Here is a 20,373-nt window from a genome sequence, read left to right as displayed (position 1 = left end):
GCATCACAGTGATCTAGTGTGGCATCATTATGCCTAATAGTGCCTTCAAAGTCTTCCCTTTATTTTATAACAAGACTGCTTTGCTACCCTTGTGTTGCATCACATTATCACAAATATCTATCATGCCGTCACAGTGCTGTGTGGTGATGTCACATTGCGCCCTGTGTCATCCTCATGCTGCATCCGAGTATCACAATGCCTTGTTGTGCTACTCCAGTGCTGTGCTGTGAGATCTCGGAGTTCAATTCTGCAATTTCATTTTGCATTGCGATGTCACAAAGCTCCCTTGTATCAACATAATGCTCCATGGAAACATTCCTATGGTTTTTAGAGTGGGAAATTCTATTGTGCCATCACAATGCTGTGTTTTGACAGCCTATTGTTCTCTTGTGTCATTAAATGCTACATTTGACATCACAGTGACACTAATGCTGCATTGTGTAACTGTGATGTCACAGTTAATGCTGCCTTTTGATATCATAAAGTTCTGTCATGCCATTTTAATGCTGTACATGACCATCACAATACTCTTTATCCTATGGCACTGCATCGTGAAATTACAATGATCCATTATGCCTTTAAAGTACTGGAGTGCTTGGCCAAATTGTGCCATCATAATGCTATACTATGTCAACAATATTCCACTGTGACATCATAATACTGCATTTTGACATAGTGCTCCATTGTGACAACACGATGCTCCAATATAGCTTCTTGATGCTGCTGTATGTAATCACACAATCCTCCATTTTACCACCATGGTTCTGTGTTTTGACACTGCAAAGTTCCATTTACTATTACAATGCTTCATTGTGCTCTATTACAATGCTCTGTTTCAAACAACAATAATTAGGATTCCATAGCTATATTTGATTGTGCTGGAACAATGCTATCTCACTGCTCCTTTGTGCAAACTCAAGGCTGTGCTGTGACATCACAAAGCTGCACTGTACCATCGGATCTGTACTATATCAGAAAAATTTCCACTGTGACATCATAGATACTCCTTGTCCCATAACAATGCTGCATTGTAACACTGTGACATCACAGTGCTTCATTTTTGCCTACAAACGGATGGATTTTGATACCACAATGCTTCAGTGTGTTATTCCAATGGTGTATCATGTCATTACAATGACCCACTGTTGTATTGTTTGGGGATTTTTTTTTTGGTGTTTCAAGACAGGGTTTCTCAGTGTAGGCCCAATTGTCCTAGAACTCACTCTGTAGGCCAGGCTGGCCTCAAACTCAGAGATCTGCCTGCCTCTGCCTTCTGAGTGCTGGGATTAAAGGCGTGGGCCACCATCACCCCACTTGTAATTTTGTATTTTAACAATACAATCATCTAAGGTGCCAGATTTTTCTTTTCTTTTTCTTTTCTTTTTTTTTCAGACAGGCTATCATTATTGTATCATGGCTGTCCTGGAATTAATGTGTAAACAAGGCTGTCCTGGAAGTCACAGAGATCTGCCTGTCTGTTTCTGCCACCCAAGCACTGGGACTAAAGGTGTATGCCACTGGGTGCAGTCCAAGGTGCCATTTTAATGCTTCACTGTGCAATCGCAATTGTCCATTTTACCATCATAATGCTACATGTTTTGACCCACAGTACTCCATGTTCCATAATTACATTGCATTGTGCCAGCACGGTGATCCACAGGTTTCAGGCTCTTCACACCTATCAGCTATTTAGTCAGGTAGTTATTCACTTATATGTTTAGTGTGTGGGCACATGCATGCAGATGAGGGCACACATCCATGCAGGTGCCTACAGAGGACAGAAGAGCATGTCTAATCTGCTGGAACTGGTGTTGTTTGTGATTATGAACCATTCGATGTGAGTCCTCTGGAAGAGCAGCAAATGCTCATAACCACTGAGCCATCTCTGCTTCCCTTGCCCGCATCTTTCGTTGGTAAGCTTAGATGTAATGAATTCATTAAGCATAATAAACACCGTTAAAGTCAAGCTTTTGGGACAATGTTTCCTTTTAATAGCAGCCCTTTGGGGAGAAATCATTACTTCTTGGAGCAACTCTAATTCTGTGACTTTCATGTTTCTAATTGATTTTTAATGAGAAAAAGCCATTCAGCAGAGGTTATTAAATAAAGACATAAAATATCCAGAAAAAAATATGCCTGATGGCATTATAGAGGTGTATCACAAGACAGTGGTAATACAGACTCACAGATTCAAATGGAAGCAATTGTTCTGAATTCAGGACTGCGGATTACAAGTCAAGCTCATTTTGTTGAGCAATCAAAAAGTGACTTCAGATGGCTTATGCTTAGGTACTTTTCTTCCATCTTGCACGTCCTCTTTCCTCTGAGTCTGGCTGGCAATTCTGCTTTCTTCCCAGAGTCCTCTCTTCTCCGGAAGTCCCACCTAGCCACTTCCTGCCTAGCTATTGACCATCAAGCTCTTTACTAAACCAATCAGAAGGTGGTTTGGCATAGACACATCTTCACAGTATAAAGAAATATTCTGCAACAGTTGTGTGCCATTTTTCAAAAAGTGCACTGTATCTGTCAGGAAAAGCTGCCAGTGTCTTGAAGCATCTATGATACTATCAATGTGCTTTTGCTCACCATCTCTGGCTGATGGTGAGATGGTTCATCAGATAAAAATACTTACAATGCAAGCCTGACAATCTATCCTTATATCCTGCATGAAACAATGACAAAAAGAAAGATCATGACAAAGTAAGCAACTAAATTGCCTAGGAATATGTACCATTGCTTACTCTGTGTGCTGTTTTATGGGCCATGAAAACATTATATTAATTTTACTGCTCAGTGGAGTAATAAATACATTATTCCCTAAAAAATTAAGGCTACTTTTAATTCCAAATAGAGTGATGCTCTCTCAGCCTGGACACATGGGGAAGGGCCTAGGTCCTTCCCTGGATGAAATGACAGACTTTGGAGATTCCCCCCAAGGAGGGCCTTACCCTCCCTGGGGAATGATGTGGGGATTGGGTGGGGTGCTGGGAGGGCTGGTGGAGGAACAAGGGAGGAGGAGTGGGAGAGGGAGCTGGGATTGGCATGTAAAGCATTCATGTTTCTAATTTAAATAAAAACATATATTGAGGAAAAAAATCCTCAGGCCAAAAAAAAATTAAGGCTACTTTTGAAGGAAACAATATTGGATGGAACAAAATGAGGAAAGGTGTGCTTAAATGAGTTATAACATAATTTGAAAACTGGATAAAGCCTCTCCAGGAATTTTAGTTGATCCCAAGTTTGACCTGTTCTGGCAGTAAAGACTTCTATTTTTATTTTATTTATTTATTTTTGTTTTTCAAGACAAGGTTTCTCTGTATTGCTTTGGAGGCTGTCCTGGAACTGGCTCTGTAGACCAGGCTGGCCTCGAACTCACAGAGATCTGCCTGCCTCTGCCTCCCGAGTGCCCGGCTCTATTTTTATTTTTTTAAATGAAATAAAATAATTTCCACATAATGATTGGCATAGTTATGGTCATTATTATTATTATTTTTCTTTTTGGGAGTAGGGTCTCTCATATCGAAGGCAAACCTGGAACTCACTGTCCAGGTAAGGATAACTTTGGTCCACCTACTTACATTTCCTATTAGGAATATAGGCGTATGCCATCACACTTGATTTTATAAATTGTTAGCTTTGAACCAGTGGCTTTATGCATGCTAAGTAAGAACTGTACCAAGCAACCTACATTTTAGACCTCCAGCTGTAGTTTTTTTTCAATTGTCTTTCTCTTTGAAGTTGATAAGGGAATTTTTGGATGTCGATGTCTTTAGGGTAACTAAAAGCTGCTCACTCTATTTTAACGCCTAATTTAATATATATCATCCTCATAGAAGGTGTGCATTTTATTGCTGTAGAATTGAGACAAGAGACTAACTTGAACAAGTGTAGGAGCAGGACATGTCCAGGAGGAGAGGAGTAGAGTTTCAGAATGTGGCTGATAAAACCAAGTCTATTTGTACAACTCAATATCTTAGTAGATTTTTCTTTTAAATTTAATTTTGTCCATCCTAGTGGATGTGAAACAGGCTTTAATTTGCTGCTTGTTTATTATTTGTAGTTGTTTGGAGCAGTCTGGAGCAGACTGTCCTGAAATTCACTATATAACACACACTAACCTCGAATTTTCAGCCCTTCCCCTGCCTTTTTCTAGCAAACACTGGGATTACAGGCATGTGCCATCAAGCTAGGTTCTTAGGTAGTTTTGTTTATATGTTGTTTCTTGGCATTGCTTTTTTGGCGAGTATGTATGTATGTTGGTATATGTGTATGTATGTTGGGGTGTGTATTCTTGCACATATATATTCATATGTGTATGGAAGCCAGAGGTTAACCTTAGGTAATGCTCCTCAAGTGTCTTTCACTTTGTCTTTTAGAGACATTGTCTCTGATTGTCTTGGAGTTTACCTGACTAGGCTGGGCTGGCGGGCCAGTAGATCCATGGATGTCTTGTCTCTGCCTCTCAGCACCAAGATTATAAGTCATGCACTGGCTAGATTTATGTCAACTTGACAGAAGCTGGAGTCATCAGAAGGGAGGGAGACACAATTGAGAAAATGCTTTCTTGAGATCCAGCTATAGTTGGGCAGAGGTGACACATTATACCTTTAGTCTCAGAACTCGGGGGGCAGAGGCAGGCAGATCTCTGTGAGTTCAAGGCCAGCCTGGTCTACAGAGCGAATTCCAGGACAGGCTCCTAAGGTACAATAAAAACCCTGTCTCAAAAAACCAAAAACCAAAAACAACAATAGATCCAGCTGTAAGGTATTTTCCTAATTAGTGATTGATGTGAGATGACCCATTCCATTGTAGGTGGGACTACTCCTGGCCTGATAGTCCTAGGTTCTGTACAACAGCAGGATGAGCAAGCCAGTAAGCAGCACCCCTCCATGGATTCTGCATCAGTTACCGCATCCAGGTTTCTGTCCTGACACCCTTAGATGCTAAATGGTGATGTGGAAGTAAAACAAACCCTTTCCTCCAAAAGTTGCTTTGGCCATGGTCACAACAACAGTAACCCTAACTAGATAGTCATCTTGCTCAGATTTTTAGCCCAGGTACTGGACACTTAAGGGGTCCTTCTTCTTGCAAGCAAGCACCTTAAAGCACCTACTTTACTGAATGAGCCATCTCTCCAACCTTAGTTTGATGTTTTTATTTACGTCTCTCAAAAGACTGATGCTATCAAACAGTGCTTTGTGTACTTGTTGGTCACCCATGTGACTCCTTTACAGAAGTCGGCTGAGATGCTTTGGCCATTTTTAATTTGGGTTACTTGTATGCTTGTTACTTCATTATAAGTGTTTTCTTTGAAACAGAGTCTTGCTAGGAGGCCAGGCTGGACTCAGACTCAGTGATCCTCCTGTCTCCATCTCCCAAATGCTGGGAAGACGGGTGTGTACATAATCTTCAGAAGCCCTGAATTTAAAGGTATAAAATATATGGGAGTTACATGTTTGCTTTCATTTTTCCTCAAAATTTCATTATGAAAAAGAGCCCAGTGTTCCCCAAAGTTGAAGTATGGGGAAATTCCTACACCTGTCACCAAGAGGTACCCACAATATTTGCTGTGACTGTTCTTGTTTTTTTTTTAAAATACATTGTAGACATCATGACACTTAAGCTCTGAAGACTTCAGCACAACTCTCCTAACAGTAGGAAGGGTTTTTACATTTTTTATTTTATGCAAATTGGTGTTTTGCAATGGGCATGGGGTCCCTGGAATTTCAGACAGCTGTGAGCTGCCATGTGGGTGCTAGGAATTGAACCCCGTTCTCTGAAAGAGCAGTCAGTGCTCTTAACCTCTGAGTCATCCAGTCCCTTAGTAGGAAGTTTTTGTAACTCCAATCAATGAGCAACCCTACTACCCAATAGTTTCTAAGATAGAGTTGAGTCTATATTTGTATTTTGTGATTATTTCCTACAATCAGTAAATTCCATGTGTTGCATTTATGCCCACTTAACCCCCTTGAATCCAAGAATAAACCATTGTCATGGGTCTTTACATTCTCTTTTCATTTTCTTTATTTGACACAAGTTGTCACTATGTATCTTACCCTGTTCTGAAATTCACTGTGTAGGTAAGGGTGTCTTTGACTCATGAATCCCTGTCTAAACCTTCCAACTGCAGGATTACATGTGTGTTCCACAATACCTAACCTGACACTGGATTCTTGAAGTGCCTGGATCACATGACTAGTAAAATGCTTTATGCCATGAAGAGTTCTCTACTTACTAATTTTTCTGTAAGTGTGAATTTAATTCTAAAGGCTTCATTTGATTTTGGATAGGCATTATGAATAAAGAATAGTTCATAAGGGATTTTAATCTTTCAAATTTTAACTCTGCATAGCATATACTATTGGATGATCATAAGTTTAATCATTTGATTAACATAATTGTTTCTCCATTTTCTTCACTTTCAATGAGAAACATAATGCACAGCCTTTTATGCAAGTATTCTGTTACCTAGGTATCATGATAATTCTAGAATCTTTTAATGAATGCTTTTGTTTTAACTATTTCACCGTGGCTTTCAGATTGAAGTGTTTTAATTATAAGGTTTTCTAATGAGCTAATGGATTTCCACAAGGCTTCTCTATGTATCCCCAACCTACCTACCTACCTACCTACCTACCTACCTACCTACCTACCTATCTACCTACCTACTTACCTACCCACCCACCCACCCACCCATCCATCCATCCATCCATCCATCCATCCATCCATCCATCCATCCATCCATCTATGTAACTATATATCTATTTATTTTGGTTGCAGGGGTTCTCTGTATTGTTTTGGAGGCTGTCCTGGAACTAGCTCTGTAGACCAGGCTGGTCTCAAACTCACAGAGATCCTCCTGCCTCTGCCTCTCCGAGTGCTGGGATTAAAGACATGTGCCACCAACACCAAGTTTATCCTTTCTCTTAAGGCATTCAGCTAAGTACTGTTTTCAACTTTTAAAAAGGCATTCTCAGATTATCTATCACAATATGCTATACTAATTTCTGCTTAAAAAATGGGCAATGAGAAAACTACTACAAAGTAGGAAAATAATTACTTCTTTTCTTTGTAATTATGTATTTCACTAGTTAGGGAATGAACTTAGGGCTTTCCAGAAATTCATCCTACTACTGAATCACACGACCAGTGCCAGGCAAACCACTTGCTCTATGATCTTTAAGTCCCATATTTAAATGAGTAGTCTGGACTCTAAACACTTGTATTCTAATTGCTTGGTATTCTCCTACAGCAAATCTTTAGTGAGAAGCACATTGCCTGGCAAACAGTATGTTATCAGTGAATACCCATTAAGCTTTGTGTTCCTCCAGGCCCTTATTTTATGAGTCTGCACTAGTAATACAGCTCAGAGTTCTTCTACAGTTAGCTAAGTCTTAAGTATCATCAGCTTTTGGCAATAGGTGAGCAAGGTAAATTTTGATGTCAAACATGGTGATTCTTGCGTAGTGTCTTTCAAGTGGAAGGCACAGTATGCTGAAAATAAATCTGCTTTTAGTTCTTTTATGAAGGCAAAGAAAGGATCAAGAAGCCTCACAGTGGCCTGACAGTGGTGGCACACACCTTTAATCCTAGCACTCGGGAGGCAGAGACAGATGGATCTCTGAGTTGCAGACCAACCTGGTCTACAAAGAGCTAGTTCTAGGACAGGCTCCAAAGCAGCACAGAGAAACCCTGTCTCGGAAAAACAAAAACAAAGCCCCATAGTGTCTTTTCATAAGGATGGGAAGTGAATTCCTCTTCCCAGAACTTTCTGATTTCTTGAATTATTTTAATGTTTGATTTCTCATGTCATTCAGTCTGGCCCTAAACTTCCTCTGCAGTTAAGGCTAGCCTTTAACTCCTGATTCTCCCATTCCCCCCCTCAAGGCCTAGGACCATGCCCAGCTAAGAGCATTTTCAGATTGACCTTTCCTCCTGTTTAAGTATGAAATTATTTGGACTAAAAATTAGAAGAAATATTTCTGAATATTTAGTACAAAGTTAAAAACAAGTTGTATTTATGTGTCTGTGGGTGCCTGGGGTGGCCTGGAGAGAGTGTCGGATTTCCTGGAGATGGAGTTACAGGTAGTTGGGAACATCCTGAGTAGATTCTTGGAGCCAAGCTTGGCTCTCTTAATAGCTGAGTCATCTCTGAAGAGAATTCTTCTCAGGACAAGTTTAGTTGTTTGTACCTGTTCTCTGGAAGAGCTGTGATGTCTATGACCTTTGTAAAAACTTTGTCAGATTGGGATCTAGTAATTGTGTTTTCTTAGCAGAGAGTGGGGAGGATAGAAGAAGGGAATAGCTTTGGATAAAATCAATATTGGGGAAACGTATTGTGCCTTGGAGATACAAGCAGAACGTTTCCCTTGCCCCCCCCCTTTCCTAACGAGGGTTACAGAACAATGGAAAATGTGAGGCATGGAGTCAGGTGAACTTGGGTTCAAAATCATGCTCCTTCCACTAATGAGCTTTAAATTGGCATATATCTATTTCCACACCTGTCATTTCTTGGCCTCTTAGCTAAGATCAAGTGTAAGATCCATTTCCTCAACACAAAAGCAGAAATACTTAAGCCCTGTCTCCATCAGGAGGGCCTCCTGTGGGAAGCTGCCCCTCTTCCACCATGCATGAGCAGGCAGCCTCTTTCTCCCAGTCACTCGCTTGCCACTTCACAACGGGACACTGTCCTCTCACCATGCCTTTTGTGTTAAAGCGGTTCCTTTCTTCTCATTAAACAGTGGGGAACTTGTACATCCAACACTTAACGGAGCAGAAGAGCTGCCCATCAAGGATTACGGGCTCAGGAAATGTTTGTGGAGCAGATGAACGACCTGTTTCAAGTGCTTGCACAGTACTTGAAACATGGAAGTCATGGAAATAATTTTCTTCTTGACTTTTTTAATGAATTTATATCCCCAGGGTTCTATTTAGACAAAAATTCATCGCTTTCCCCTGACCCTTTAACTGATAAAATGCAGGGTTAGGACTGTTTTCTGATCCATTCTACACAATTAGGTCTAATGTAATGTGTATAGTTCATAGAAGGTTAAGATTTATCAAACTTGTTGAGTAAAAGGATGAAAAATGTTCTGGACCTTTACCTTCAGCTTGTGCGTGTACATCTAGAAAGCCAATTAATTCTTTGACCCTTCACTGGTGTCTTTTGTAAATATCTAACTTGGCAGTTTCAGCTTAGAAGATAAAAGTGAGGCAGGGGAGTCCACGCTGCCTTTACCTCAGCTACCTTATGTTACTGTTTTGCACATGGTGATAATGCTATGTTTAACTATGCTTAGCACAGTCTATAAGTGATCTAGTGTTTATCAGTTAGAGAGAACAAAAACACTGTGGTTTTCTTCTTCTATCTTTCTTCTGCTGGTGATTTGTACCTTCTTGAAAGTGGCTGGAATGGTTCCTTGTGAATGGAAGCTCCTGTAAAGGTGTAGAGTATAGTAATTCTTACAAGAACCATTATATGTCAGCTGTGAACTTTTCTGAGATAGGGTCTCCAGTAGCCCTGGCTGACCTCGAATCTCTGATAGTCTTGTCTCTGTCTCTTGGGATTATAAACCTGTACTATCACGTCCAGTTTTGTGCTGTACTGGGAACTAAACCGAGGGTTTCCTGCCTGGCAGGCAAGAATTCTACCAAGTGAGAACTCTACCAACATGTATCTTCATCAATTAATCTCCACTTTTGAAAACACTGATGTCCACTTCCGTGGAGAACCTTTCAAAGATTTATTGTTATGACTTTCACATTGTGTAGGTGTGTGTCTGTGTATGTGAGCACAGAGACTGGAAGTGTCAGACCTGCAGTTGGAGCTATAGGCAGTTAGGATACACTGTCTGTGGGTGCTGAGAACCAAACTCCCATCCTTTGGAATGGCAACAAACTCTCTTAGCCACACAACTGTACCTCCAGTCCGGCTTTCATAGGAAATGTTGACCTTGACTTACATCGTCTGTCCATGTTAGGGAAAAAAATCTCCACTTAGAGTTGAAACAAACAAATGAATACACAAGCAAAGCCATGTCACTTTACCTAGGGTCTGTGCTGTCATCCAGTCTCCTTCATTCTTTTTGCCTCCAGCAGCCCCAGGGAGCAGAGTGCAGCAGATGCTCCCACTGGACCTAATCAACTCTGAGCTTTGTGTTCAACCCAAATCTTTGCTACTTGTTCTTTGTAAAATAGTCATTTCTACAACACAGGATTAAAAAAAATTTCCCCAAGCCTGACTTTATGATCCAGAAAATTACAAGCACCTTTTCCTGATACGATGGGAGACTATCTAGGTTGTCAAAGATAACACAGATAGACTTGTGACTTGGCTAGGATAGAAAGAGAGAGGAATTTGGGCATGAAAGGTCTACACAACTCTAGGGTTTTACAGGCCACATTTAGAAGCCTAAAATCTTGCTGGGTGCAGTGGTACATCCTTGTCGTCCCAGCCTGCTTCACAAATACTGGAAAGGAACTTCCTGCATGCCATTCATTTCTCCTAGTTTTTTTTTGTCAAGAAGCAAGATTAATGGGTGATTTCCAGTGCTATAGGCTGATATCAGGATGACAAGAAAACTAATGTCGCCACAGAAGAGACACAAGTCACAAAGGGACTATTACCAAAGTTACTTCCCACTTATTCTCACTCTGAGGCTAGGCAGATGAGAATCATGCAAGAACTGAGGGGATGGGCAGCTGTGTGAAAGCTAGTCAGCTCTACAGTGCTCTGTATTCAAGCCAAATTTGGATATGGGTATCCCATAGAGACTTAACTAGAGCCAGGAGAAATCCTTATAATTCACTCACTTGAGTAGAAGGATCACGGAGTTCAAGTCTAGTCTGATCATCTAGTCTTAAAAGACAAATTTTGTCTTCAAAGAAAGAAATTAAGATGGTTGAGTTGCTAAAGGTGCTTTTGACCAAGCCTGAGGACAGGAGTCCAGTACCCACAAGGCACATGGCAGAAAAAGAAAAGCAATTTCTGTCAATTGTCCTCTGACCTCCACATGTGTGTCAAGGCACACACATGCCCCACCCCTCAGAAATGCAATAAAAACTTTAGGAAAGAGACTTTAAGTTGAAGCAAAGGAATTTTATAACTTGTTCATTTGTTGTTTATTCAGTTTGTATTTACTGAATGCTTACTATAGGTCAGCTAGATACTGTGCTAAATGCTAGAGCTAGGATGATAGGCACAAAACAGTTATAGTCTAATGAATAAGAATAATAAAGCATAATTTTAGTCTAACGAACAAGACAAGTATTAAATATATAATTACACAATAATCTATATGATACTGACAATAAGTTAAGGATAGCCTCATTATTCAGTAGGCAAATGTGTGAATTGATGGATCCCTACACTTTTACATCAAACTGTCCCGGCAGCCCACTGTACAAACACATGTAATGTGAATCCTTCTCTCCAGGTAGTTTTCCCTATCTTCTTCCAGTCTTATCATATTTAGTAGATGTGTCTTCTCAATGGGATAAATGAATGAAATTGTTTGTAGCCAGAGGCATATTCACTCTCTAGAGCTGAGAACACATGAGGGAAGTCAATATCCTTCCATACCTATAACCCAATTGTATCTCACTAGAGAAGGGCTTCTTAAAAGAAGGGTACATTGGAAGTAGATTCTCCTTCCTTCCTTTCTTCCTTTCTTCCTTCCTTCCTTCCTTCCTTCCTTCTTTTCTTCCTTAGTTCCTTCCTTCCTTTCCTTCCTTGCATCCATCCATCCTTCCTTCTTTCTTTGCTTCTTTCCTTCCCTTTTTCTCCTCCTCCTCTCCTCCTCCTCTTCCCCCTTCTTCAGAAATGTTCCCACCTTGTTGTCTTAGCTAACCTGGAACTGACTATATAAACCAGGCTAGCCTTGAGCCACAGAGATCTGCTCACCCCTACCTCCTGAGTGCTAGGATGTGGCACCATGCCAGGCTGAATGTGGATTCTGACAGGGAGTTGATTAGTCACCAAAGAGTCAAAGGCATTCCTGGCAAAGGCATAGAGATGTGAAATTATGGCCTCCAATCTATATTTACACAACTTGTATGACATATAAACAGAATATTTAAAGAAGGAGTGCGGTTACAAAAGTTTGATAAGAAATAGAACAGATAAGCAATTATTTTTATTTATTTACTTATTTTTAGTTTTTCGAGGCAGGGTCTGTGGCTTTGGAGGCTGTCCTGGAACTAGCTATTGTAGACCAGGCTGGTCTCGAACTCACAGAGATCCACCTGTCTCTGCCTCCCGAGTGCTGGGATTAAAGGCGTGAGCCACCAACGCCCGGCCAGATAAGCAATTTAAATAGACCTATAACCCCTAATGAAATAGAAGCAGTCATCAAAAGTCTCCCAACCAAAAAAATCCCAGGGCCAGATAGCTTCAGTGCAGAATTTTACCAGAAATTCAAAGAACAGGTTATACCAATTCTCCTCAAAGTATTTCATGCAATAGAAGCAGAAGGGTCTTTGCTAAACTCTTTTTACAAGGCTTCAACAACATTGATCCCCAAGCCACACAAAGACACAACTAAGAAAGAGAACTTCAGACCAATTTCCCTCATGAACATTGATGCAAAAATACTCAGTATAATACTGACAAATCAGATTCAAGAACACATCAGAAAAATCATCCACCATGATCAATTAGGCTTCATTTTAGGGATGTAGGGATGGTTCAACATACGAAAATTCATCAATGTAATCCACCATATAAACAAGCTGAGGCACAAAAACCACATGATCATCTCACTAGATGCTGAAAAAGTCTTCGACAAAATCCAACACCCCTTCATGACAAAGGTCTTGGAGAGATCAGGGATAACAGGAACATACCTAAACATAATAAAAGCTATATACACCAAACCAACAGCCAACATCAAACTGAAAGGAGCGAAAGTCAAGGCAATTCCTCAAAAATCAGGAACATGACAAGGCTGTCCCCTCTCCCCATACCTCTTCAGTATTGTATTTGAAGATCTGGCTAGAGAAATAAGACAACAAAAGGATATCAAGGGGATACAAATTGGAAGGGAAGAGGTCAAACTTTCACTATTTGCAGATGATATGATAGTTTACATAAGTGACCCAAAAAAATCTACCAGGGAACTCTTACAGCTGATTAACACCTTCAGCAAAGTGGCAGGATACAAGATCAACTCAAGAAAATCAGTAGCCCTACTATATATAGATGATAAGAGGGCTGAGAAAGAAATCAGAGAAATATCACCCTTTACAATTGCCACACACAACATAAAATACCTTGGAGTAATGCTAACCAAATAAGTGAAAGACCTGTATCTCAAGTACTTTGAGTCTTTAAAGAAAGAAATTAAAGAAGCCCTCAGAAAATGGAAAGATCTCCCATGCTCTTGGATAGGTATGATCAATGTAGTAAAAATGGCAATCCTGCCAAAAGCAATCTACAATCAGGGTAATCCCTATCAAAATGCCAGCACATTTCTTCACAGACTTGAAAGAACAATTCTCAACTTTATATGAAAAAACAAAAAACCCTGCTTAACAAGGCAACATCTCTAGAGGCATCATCATTCATGACTTCAAGATCTATTATAAAGGTGTAGTCCTGAAAACAGCTCGGTATTGGCACAAAAAAAGACAGAGAGACCAATGGAATCAAATTTAACACTCTGAGATTAATCCACAAACCTATGAACAAAGAAGCTAAAATTATACAATGGGAAAAAGATAGCATCTTCAACAAAAGGTGCTGGCATAACTGGATATTGGCAAGTAGAAGACTGCAGATAGATCCATGTCTATCGCCATGCACAAAACTTAAGGCCAAATGGATCAAAGACCTCAACATAAATTCAGCCACACTAAACCTGTTAGAACCCTTGAAGGAATTGGTACAGGAGACCACTTCCTTAACTAACACCAGTAGCACAAACACTGAGATCGACAATTAATAAATGGAACCTCCTGAAACTGAGTAGCTTCTGTAAGGCATTGGACACAGTCAGCAAGACAAAAAGGCAACCCACAGTTTGGGAAAAGATATTCACTAACCCCACATCTGACAGCAGATCTCCAAAATTTACAAAGAACTCAAGAAGCTACTCTCCAAAATACCAAAGGACCCAATTAAAAAGTGGGGGACTGAACTAAATAGAGAATTCTCAATAGAGGATTCTAAAATGGCTGAGAGACACTTAAGAAAGTGCTTAACATCCTTAGCCATTGGGGAAATGCAAATGCATCTTACTCCTGTCAGAATGCCTAAAATCAAAAACACCGATAACAGCTTATGCTGGAGAAGAGGTGGAGAAAGGGGAACACTTGTCCATTGCTGGTGGGAGTGCAAACTTGTACAGCCACTTTGGAAATCAGTATGGAGATTCCTCTGGAAAATGGGAATCAGTCTACCACAAGACCCAGCAATTCCACTTTTAGGCATATACCCAAAAGATGCACATTCATACAACAAGGATGTCTGTTCCACTATGTTCATAGCAGCATTATTTGTAATACCCAGAACTTGGAAGCAACCTAGATGGCCCTCAACTGAAGAGTGGATAGAGAAAATGTGGTATATTTACACAATGGAGTACTACTCAGTGGAAAAAAAACAATGGAATCTTGAAATTTGCAGGCAAATGGACAACACTAGAAGAAACCGTCCTGAGTGAGGTAATCCAGTCACAAAAAGAAAAACATGGTATGTACTCACTCATATATGGATTTTAGACATGGATCAGGGGAGTGTCAGCCTACAATCCCAGTGCCAGTGAGTCTGGGAGACACGGAGGTTCCCAGAGAAGTGGAAAGAGGCAAGATCTCCTGAGCAGATTGAGAACATGGGGGGAAGGTAAAGAGAACCAGGAAAAAGAGAGGGGGATAAGAGGAGGGTAGAAGACATGGGGGAGCAGGAAGTTTGAGTCAGGGTAAGAATAGAAGAGACCAGGATGAGAGAAACCATAGTAGTTGGAGTCATTATAGCTTTGAGGAGAGAGCTGACACTAGTGAGATTTCCAGAGATCTACAGGATAACACCAACTGGAATACCAAGTAATAGCGGAGAGACTACATTAATAGCCCCTACCTGATGATAAGGTTGATGACTACCTTATATGACATCCTAGATCCAGTGACTGATGGAAGCACAGACAGATACTCACAGCTAAACACTGAACTGACCTGCAGGAACCCAGTGACAGAGATGGAGGAGTGATGAGCAAAGGGGTCAAGACCGTGCTGGTGAAACCCACAAAGACAGCTGACTGGACAAGGGGGAGCTCTTGAACCCCAGACTGATGGCTGAGAGGCCAACAGGGGACTGATCCAGATTCCATGAAGGTAGTGTCAGTGGGGAGGCCTCAGAAATCTCTGGGGCCTTAGGTAGTAGATTAGTGTTCACCATGGGGTACCAATGATCTTTGGGAGCTCATTCCAAATAAAGTGTTGCTCTCTCAGCCTGGACACATGGGGAAGGGCCTAGGTCCTGCTCTGGATGAAATGACAGACTCTGGAGATTACCTCCAAGGAGGGCCTCACCCTCCCTGGGGAATGATTTGGGGATTGGCCTGGGAGTGGGGGGGTGGGGGTAGAGCTGGTGGAGGGACAAGGGGGGGAGCTGGGATTGACATTTGAAGTTTGCATGTGTCTAATTTAAATAAAAAAGAAGAAAAAATTTCCTTGAGAGAAGCTACGTTGGGAATGCCATTGGTGGCAGTCTCTTGCTGCCATCTTCTTAGGTTTACTGTGGTGTCCCACCTTTGACGACGCTTTCTCTCCCTTCTTGCTCCTACACAATGACCAATAAATAGGATGAGATAGCTCCAGGAACTGGAAAAGTGACTCAATATTAATGGCTCAATTAATACCATCTATTGGGACAAATTTTGAGAATTTATAGACTCATCCCAGTGAGGTATTGAAAAACCTCAATTACAATAAAATCAGGATTTTAGACATGTGATCTGAGTACTAAGTTACTGTCTTTGTGAGACCCAGGCTAGATCCCCAGAACCACACATTAATTAATGTATAATGTCAGTATTACAGTGAAAGAAAATCCTCTGGGAAATCCTCATGATTGTCAAGAAAAAGCGAGAATGTACTCTAACATTATTATTTTTTAACACATGTGTTCTTCGACAATTTCACATATGTCTATAATACATTTTGATTACTATTACCTCACTCCCTCTCTTCCATCCCTCTTACCTCTGTCAGCTCCAAGTCACTGAAAGTGCATTTACCTTTTTCTGTTTTGTTTTGTGAACTGCTGATTTGTAACTAGGACCAACCACACGACAGTGGGTAAGGAACTATCCATTGTAGGTTTGCACACTCTCCAGTGGACACATAACAGTAGATAATGACTCCCCTCTATCAGCACCCATCAGTAATTCTCCAACTGACTGCTGACATGCTCAATCTTGTGCAGGTACAGTGAAAACAATCACAGGTCCTGTGAGTTCATGATGTCAATGGCTGCATCATGCCCAGAAAAAATAGCATTTTATAGTGCTTCTTTCTATTATCCACCTCTTACATTCTCTCTGTCTCTCTTTCCACAGTGGTCCCTGAGCCTTTTAGGAGGCAGAATAAATATCCTGCTTAGGGCTAAGCATCCCAGTAGTCACTTTTTCTCAGCACCTTGAGCAGCTGTGAATCTGCACTTAGGATAATTCACTGCAAAAGGAACCTTTTCTGATCAAGGCTGAGAGTATCATTTGTTATGGGTTTAAATATAATATTCTGAAGGTAGTTTGATTCCATGTCAGTTAAGCACTAAAACATGTGTTAGGTCACCACTAGAGTCCATGGTGTTCCCAGGCATAGACTTTGACCAGGTTTACAGTACCTGGTATGAATTCTCTCAGGTGAAGCAAGACTTAAGTCCAATCAGAGAGCAGCTGGTTACTCCCATACTGGCCATGCCTCTATTGCAACAGTGAACACACCTTGCTGGGCACATTGGTGTTGTAGTTCCCAGTGCTCACAGCTTTATAAGACTGCTGATGACTTTTCTTTCCTTCTAGTCTGCAAGGCATATTTTGGCCCTGTGTATTCTTGATAGCAACAAGGAAGTTGCAAGTTCAATTCTAGTTTCATTTTTGTTTGTTTGTTTTTTCTTCTGTAACCAAGGGAGATGGAGCAGTGATGGGATCTTACCCTATAGTTCGGGGGGGCAGCCAAGATTAATGGCAAGCACTTTTACCTGCTGAGCTACCAGGTCTTAGCCTATGAATTTGCGTTTGAATTTCTGTATATTCTCGGTGTACCTCCCCCCTTCTGTGTTTTGTACCAGGGCTTTATACTGTAGCCTGGGTTGGTCTCATACTCACAGTCCTCATCTTAGCCTTCTCTGTGTCAGGACTGCAGGCATGTGGTTCCGCCCCTGGCTTCCTTTGACCTTTTCAGTGTGGTGTATTACATATGTACAATGCTCACTGTCACAGCAAGCACATCGTTTAGTTTAGCTTCTTTCTCTCAGAGTTGCCATTTAATAACGATATCTCAGTATAGATTTCGGTGGGAAGCTTAAGAAGAAGAAGAAGGTAAGAGATGCCTAAGAGCTCCTTGGAGAGTCACAGGAAGCAAAACATTCCCAAGGGGGGGGGGATGGGGCTATAGACTCCTCAAGGGAGAGTCCTTTCAGGAGGTCTTCTTGATGCAGCACGTGCCATCTGACAATGCCCTTTTGTCACAAAACGGCAAGAATTTGCTGATGGCTGCTTTCATGAGTGGCATTGAGGCTGTTTCTGAATGTGGTGGGACTCTGGTGACTGGAGTTGTGTTATGCTAGGGATGAAAACTTTGAGAGTGACAGAAGCAGGAGGGTGGGACGTGTGGGCCTGGGTAGACAATGTGGCAGTCTTTGGGACACAGAGGCCAGTGTTTGCAGCATTCACTCTTTTTATGGAAAGACTTATTTTGGATGAGAAGAGGCATTTCAAGTATCTACTTGGTATTCTGCAGAAGTAAAACATCTTGCCAGAGAGTTAAGCAGACCATGAAGCTCTCTCTAGGGAAGCAAAGTAGCTAAGAAAGCACAGAAATAATTTAATGTTTATAAAGACCAGACTGAAATAACTGTAGTATATCAAAAGCAAATAACTGCTGAGGAAATTGGCATATTTTAATTTGGCTCCCACTATATTTTACATGTTCTGGGTGTACTGTAATGTATGAGCTTGTATGTAGAGCTTAAATGTATAATTAATAGAGCTTCGAAGCCAGTCCTATCCACATGATTAAAATTTATCACGGCATTAGTTTTCAAACAGAGACTTTTTAACAAGTTAGAGTCCATGCAGCAAATTAGATCACTGATGAGCTCTGAATAAGGAACCATCATTTATCTCCATAGGATTTTATCAGAGACGTTCTAATTGCTGTGGCAGGTGAAAGCCTCCATTCAGTATGTTGGGCAAATATCTTTGTTAATAAAATGATTTCTCCCCAGCACTGTTGGTTTAAAGAATATCCTGTTCTATTGAAGATGAACTGAAAGTCTTTATTTTATACTTGCTATCTAGCCTCATTGTGAATACCAAGCAAATCCACTGTGTGGGCAGTGCATTTCACAAGGAGGACAAGGAACCATCGTTCTGTGAAAGGAGGGACAGCCTTTTCCTCGAAAGCCGGGAAAAGGTCATGCAGAGCTGAGCGGCCAAGATGTGTGGACCAGACCGCAGAATTCAAGGAGGCTTTCCAGCTGTTTGACCTGGCGATGGCTAGATCCTGTACAGCCAGCATGGGAATGTGATGAGGGCCCTGGGACAGAACCCTACCAATGCCGAGGTGCTGAAGGTCCTGGGTAACACCAAGTGAGATGAGATGAATGTGAAGGTGCTGAACTTTGAGCACTTCCTGCCCATGCCAAGAACAAGGACCAGGGCACTTACGAGGACTATCTTGAGGGTGTGTTTGACAAAGAAGGGAATGGTACGGTCATGGGTACAGAAATCCATCGTGCCCTTGTCACACTGGGGAAGAAGATGACAGAGGAGGAGGTGGAGATGCTGGTGGCCGGGCACGAGGACAGCAATGGTGGCATCAGCTACGAAGAGTTTGTCCGGATGGTGCTGAATGGCTGAGGACATTTCCGTACTGCGAGCCGGTGCCTTGCCCACAGTGAGATTTCTATGTGGCCCCTCCTAGGCTCCCTTATCACAGTGCCTGGCCCATCTGGTCTCTTCTGGGTGATGTTTGCCTTCACAAATAAAATGCTCTCTCTTTTCCCTTAAAAAAAAAGAAAGAAAAAAAGAAAGTAGAAAGCCAAGGGAAGAAATTCCCTGCCAGTAGTCTCTAAGTGAAGCTGCATGGCCTGATTGGGGCAGGGGATATGTCTCAGTGGGTGAAATGCCTGATGACTTCAGTTGAGACTCTGGGAATGTGTATAAAAGCCAGATACGGGCGTGCACATATTTAATTCCAGCACCCCTAAAGTGAGATGGGAGATGGAGACAGACAATTCCCTCACAAGTTTATAGGCTAGCTTGCCCAGGGTATGTAGTACAGTGGTAAATAAGATAGACCTTCCACACGCTCCCCCTTAAGAAAACAAAAACAAGCAAACATAAAAAAGATAGAAGATAAGGACTGATACCTGAGATTGTTCTTTGACATCTATATGTCTACCGTGACATATCAGCATTCGTTCTCAAACACCTTTGTCTCTGTCTGTCTGTCTGTCTGTCTGTCTGTCTCCCTTTCTCTCTCTCTCACACACACACAAACACACAGAGACTTAAAAAAGAAGACCTAGGTTAATTGCTGACGAATAAGTGAATGTGCCATGCCTATTCGTTATTTTTATTTTTCTGATCTTATAAGTAATGTGCATGTCTAAATACTCAAAATTACAGAAATGTACAATGCGGAGCCTTCCAATAAGTCTTTCGCTAGCAGACAACTGCTTTTAACAGTTTGGCATATTACATTATTCTAGATTTCACACAGAAAGCTTCACCCTCACCCCCATTCCTTCTTAGAATTGTGAGTCTGATGCCAACCATGTCTGAATTCGTCTTCCTCTGCCTGCTGTATTTTAACAAAATTTCCACCCCTGCCATTCCAATCACTGTGTAGGAATGACATATTATGCAAATGTAGCCAAACGTCTCAGATCTGGGGCCCGAGGACAGATTTTGTGCCGATGCATCTGTGCCTAAGAACAGATTTTAGATTTATGCCCAAGGAGGGATGGCATGCCAGCTGGTTCGAAGCTTAGCCAGATCAGCCCACGTGCAGTGAGGATGCTTCTGGTGGCTCAGGCCCACCAGCCAGTGCAGGGGCACGTGTTGACTGCAGCCCTGAGTGGCGGGCAGAGTTGCTGTCTCATGTCTTCACATTGAGTTCAGTGGATCTCTCACTTAAATTTCCCCCTTG

General features: G+C 41.5%; 1 pseudogene; it reads left to right on the top strand.

Annotated features, from left to right (window-relative positions):
- The window catches only part of LOC101833597, a 35,500-nt pseudogene extending 16,274 nt beyond the window's left edge, over window positions 1–19,226 (top strand).
- Window positions 19,227–20,373: the final 1,147 nt, after the last annotated feature.

The sequence above is a fragment of the Mesocricetus auratus genome, unplaced genomic scaffold, assembly GCF_017639785.1.
Source record: "Mesocricetus auratus isolate SY011 unplaced genomic scaffold, BCM_Maur_2.0 Super-Scaffold_100008, whole genome shotgun sequence".
In the NCBI taxonomy this organism is placed as follows: Eukaryota; Metazoa; Chordata; class Mammalia; order Rodentia; family Cricetidae; genus Mesocricetus; species Mesocricetus auratus.
The sequence above is the reverse complement of the archived record's forward strand: the minus strand, read 5'-3'. Positions and strand labels throughout refer to the sequence as shown.